General features: G+C 38.5%; 1 protein-coding gene across 1 annotated transcript in view; it reads right to left on the bottom strand.

The window, feature by feature from the left end:
* DPY19L3 (dpy-19 like C-mannosyltransferase 3) overlaps positions 1 to 5,225 on the bottom strand; it is a 70,305-nt gene that overhangs the window by 41,661 nt on the left and 23,419 nt on the right. The window lies entirely within an intron of this gene.

The following is a 5,225-nucleotide window of genomic DNA, read 5'->3' as shown; positions in this document are numbered from 1 at the left end:
TCTTTCCCTCTGCAGTGGTAACAGTATGTTCCACATAGGGGCTGGATAATGAGAGTGAGAAATAAATCTGTTGTTATAGAATTCCATTGTTATATTGAGGTCATTTGCTACTGTAACCAAGCCAACTAATTAACAGAAGGTATGAACAGTTCACAGAAGAAGACATGCACACAGTCCTTACACATCTGAAACGATGCTCAACCTCACTCCTACTAGAATTGCAAATTAAAACTACACTAAGATATCATTTCTCACCTAGCAGCTTGGAAAAAAATCAAGAAGTCTGACAATATACTCTGTTAGTGAGGCTGTAAGGCTCTTTCATACACTGTAGCTGGGAATGCAAAATGGTATAATCCCTATGGAAGACAATTTGGCAACACCTAGCAAAATTAACATGTGCATTTACTCTTTGATCCAGGAAGCCCATGTCTAGGAATAGATTCCAAAGACAGACTGGCAAAAAGACAAAATGACATAGGTACAAGGTCATTCCTGCAGTGCCATCTGTGAAAGCAAAAGATCAGAAACAATGTCAAAGTCCATCAACAAGAGGTGTTTTGGAATGAAATGTGTCCCCCTAAATTCCTATGTTGTAGCCCTAACCACAATGTGTCTGTATTTGGATAGGGTCTACAAGGAGGTAAAAAGGTTAAGTGAGGTCATAGGGTGGGGCCTTAATCAGATAGGACTGGTGTCCTTATAAGAAGAGGAACCAACAAGAGAGGGCTCTCTCCCTCCCTCTATGCACACACACAGCGGAAAGGCCTTGTAAGGACATGGCAAGAAGGTGGCCATCTACAAGCCAGAAAGAGGCTTCACCAGAAACCAACCCCGACAGTACCTTGATTGTAGACTTCTGGCCTCCAGAACTGAAAGAAAATACATTTGTACTGTTTAAGCTACCCAGTCTGTGTTATTTTGTTATGGCAGTCCTACTAGACTAAAACAGGAGTGTTATGGACTGAGACTTTATATGCCCCCCTATGTTGAAGCCCTAAGGCCCCCCCCCACAATGTGATGGTATTGAAGATGAGCCTTTGGGAGGTAATTAGGCAGAGAAAAAGGTTATAAGAGGGGGACCCTCATAATGGGATTAGTGCTCGTATCAGAAGAGACAGTGGAGAGCTTGCTCTCTGTCTCTGTCTTCCATGTGAGGATGCAAAGAGAGGTGGCCAGCAACAAGACAAGAGAGTCCTCACCAGAATCCAACTGTGCTGGTACTCTGATCTTAGACTTCCAGCCTTTAGAACTGTGAGAAAATAAATTTCTGTTTTTTTAAGCCACCCAGTCAATGTTAGTTTGTTATAGCAGCCCGAGCAGACAAAGACAAGAAGGCTACTTGAATAAAGTTAGGGTTACCCACACCAAGGAGTACTATGCAACTCCAAGAAAATAAGTAAATAAATAAGGAATATCATGATACTCTACTATAGAGTGATCAAGATTTCAGTCAAGTGAAAAAAGCAAAATAGAGGACAGTGTATGCAGTAAGCAGGGTTTTTTCTGTAATAAAAGGGAAAATATGATATATAAAGTGTTCGCTTATATTGAAAATACTAACTGTAGAAGAATAAACCAAAAACTAATACAAATAGTTACCTAAAGAGTGAGGAAAGAAACAGGGTGGAGGTGACAGGGATGGAGGTGGACTTCCCTGAATGCTCCCTGTTTTATAGTTTTGACTTTGGAACCATGTAAACATTTTTTTAATAAGTATAAAAAATATATAAAATTTTTTAACAAAGCAATCACTGAAAACCAAAAGCAAGATAAAACAAAGAAACCTACTGAGTTGGTAGCTTGGTCACATAAAAAGAACTCTTTCCAGTGTTCTTGGGAATAGAGGAATATGACTGTAAATTCCTAGTAGGCTACGTCCTAAGGACAAAAAGAATTACAAAGACAGCTTGAACTGTTTTCAGGCAATCATACTGTTAGTAGCAATATTATCATTGCTACACTGAAAGTATTATACATAGCAGCATAAAACAAATAAGTGATAATGTCATAGAAGCCAAAATTTTCAACTTAAAGAAAACAAGATACAAATATAAAGTCAAAAAAGTAAAAACCTTGTTATCCTAATTTTGAACTAAAAATAGCTCTATTCATATTTTCTTTTAGGAAAAAAAATCACATTTCCTACTCTGTTCACTAAAGGTCTAGAAACAAGGACCAAACTAGTAGCAATAAGTGCCTCTAGTACCCAGATTGTGGTCTCTAAATAGTCACTAAAGAGAACTGGGGCTCCCTGGAGAAACAGCTGATTCTAGGTCACAGGTAGGAAATACACAAAATGGGCTTGAAACATCTTGTCATGCCAAAGGAGTTTTCAAAGGCTACTGGAGTCATGTCAAAAAGACAGCAGTTGGTGGTTAAGAATCCACCTGCCAATGCAGAGGAGAAGGGTTCAAGCCCTGGTCCGGGAAGATGCCATATGCCGCAGAGCAACTAAGCCCAGGTGCCACAACTACTGAAGCCTGCACGCCTAGAACCCGTGCTCTGCAACGAGACAAGCCACCGCAATGAGAAGCCTGTGCACCACGATGAAGAGTAGCCCCAGCTCACCACAACTAGAGAAAGCCCACACAGCAACGAAAAACCCAATGCAGCCAAAAATTAAAATTAAAAAAAAAAAGACAGCAGCTGATTTGAAGGACATCCCACTGGCCAAAGACTGGACAACTTGTTATAAGAAGAATAATGCAAAAGATTGAAACACATGAAATTTGTTAGAATTCCATGTGTTTATGATAATATTTAAAAAGCAAACCTTTAGGGGGTGCTAGAGAGGTAACTCATTCTAAAACAAAGGGAAAGGATCAATACTTATCCCACCTTTCCTTTAAGAACTGACATTCTGGGTTGCCAAATAGTTGATGAAAAAACGTTTTTATTTAGAGAGGAAATCCATCTGATAATGATGGAAGGAATTACAGAATCAGAATATCACCATGCTATAGTCCTTATGCAATGAACAGATTTAAGTAATGATCATCAATGGTGATAAACCTAGGTGAAAGGCTAACTAAGAACTTAATAATGGATGGCACAGTCTAAACTCCAAAAGAATGAGCTGCACATTGTGTACCCCCTGATGTGGAAGTGTACAACACCATCTAGGAAGTATTCTTGCCAAAAAGCAGAACCTAAATCTGAGCAAGCCTCTAGATCTAACTGCCAATTAAGAGGAAATTCAGACAACAGAGAAACACTGAATGGCACCATTGGGGCTCCACCAAAATCCAGAAAGTGGAAAACTCTCAGACAAAGCAATCAGTGTTTCCAGTGAAGAATTACAAGAAAAAAAGATGGTGAGAAATCTATAGCTTAAAAGAAACAAAGACATAGCGAAAGACTGCAATGTATGAGCTTTATTTGGATTTCAAAACTACATTAAAAATCTGTAAGACAAGAGGAAAATGAGAATATTGAGTAGATATTTGATATTAAATAATTTCTTAATTGTGATAATGACAACTTGGTTATGTTTATAAAAGGGAGTTGCCATTCTTTAGAAAAATATACTGATACATTTACAGATGAAGCAATATGATGTCTTGGAGTTGCTCCAAAATTATCCAGGTTGAGGATGGGGGTAGAGAGGAAACAAGATTGGTCATAAACTGGTAACCACTGTAATTGAGTGATACGTGAGTGCAAATCCATTAGAGAATTTTCTCTACCTTTTTATATGTTTGAAAGTTTCTAAAAGAATAATCTTAACAAATAACTTAAATGAATTGAAACAGATCAACCACTGAGTTCATAGTGATACTTAGAAAATGCTCATTATTCACCTTTAGAGCAGAGGTTTTCAACTTCAACACTAACAGTATTTTGACATTTTGGTCCCGATACTTCTTTGTTGGGGGGACTGTCCTGAGCACTGCAGGATGTTTAGCAGCATCTCTGCCCTCTACTCACTAAATTCCAGTAGCACACTCACCCTCTCCCCCTAAAGTGTAACAATCAAAACCACCTCTGGACATTCCAGATGTCCCCCAGGGACACAACTGCCCTTCAATAAGAACCCCTGCTTTGGGGAATGCTAGAGAAGCAACTCATAATTTTGAGAACTTGTAAGTACAGCTGATTCTCATTACTCACCGCAGTTATGTTCTATAAAATTGCAAAGAAAACTGTATTAGCAATACTGAATGAGGAGGAAATACAGGGTTACTTTCCTACAAGCTTCTGGTCATGTATTTTCATCAACTGATCAACACACGACCTTGATTTATATGAATTTTTGTCTAAAGACACCTTTAGTATATATTGTTGATTCATTAACATTTAACTATGGCCGACAGCATTCTAACTCACACCTGAACAAAGCTTATCTAACACACGTTATTTTCTCTGCATGCCTTCACCATAGCCTTCTTGCACTTAGGAAAACTAGACAGTACTGCAGCACTATGCTTGGGGGCCACTTTAAACAGGAAAATCACCAACGAAAACCACAAGAATGCAAAAATACATGGCACTAAAGAGACTGTGAAAAGGACTCTAGTCTGAGAGCTGAAACACGAAAGCACTGCATCACCTTATGTGACATCAGCTGGGAACACACAAATCAAGCAACTAAAAATTTTCACTGCTGTGCACATGCCCGTGAATGACTGAAAGCACCAGGACTATTGATTCTGGGGTTACAAATAAGTTTCAGAGAGTAGGTGAATTTGCAAATATAGAATCCATAAATAATGAGGATCAACTGTATGGGGGAAAAATCAACACTTATCCTGCCTTTTTTGATAAACTGTAGCTCGGGGTAATCAAATAGCTGATGAGAAAAAGGTTTTCTATCTAACAGAGTTCCAGCTAATAAATGCAGGAGGAATGAGAGTCACTTCTGTAACTCTACTGAAATAATGGAAAGAGGCAATAGTCATCAATGGCTACTAAAACCATTAAGTGCAAGGCTGGTGAGTAATAAACCTTATTATGTGTGAATGCAACTCTCCGCACAGGAATCAACTGATTAACTTTTATGGCACTAAAAGAAAGGCAACCAAAATTTCATGTCTCCTATCGTGATAAAATTAGAAGTACAAAACATCGCCCATGAAGAATTCTTGCCAAAAATATATCTGATTTCCAAACAAAGCCTAGAAAAAGGCAATTCTCTGTTATATGCACCCATATTAAGCATATAAAGCATATATGGAGTAGGAGAGACCCTTTTGGAGGGTTCCATTAAATGGAGGAAAGGGAAA

The sequence above is a fragment of the Lipotes vexillifer genome, unplaced genomic scaffold (genome assembly GCF_000442215.2).
Source record: "Lipotes vexillifer unplaced genomic scaffold, Lipotes_vexillifer_v1.1 scaffold182, whole genome shotgun sequence".
NCBI classification, from domain to species: domain Eukaryota; kingdom Metazoa; phylum Chordata; class Mammalia; order Artiodactyla; family Lipotidae; genus Lipotes; species Lipotes vexillifer.
The sequence above is the reverse complement of the archived record's forward strand: the minus strand, read 5'-3'. Positions and strand labels throughout refer to the sequence as shown.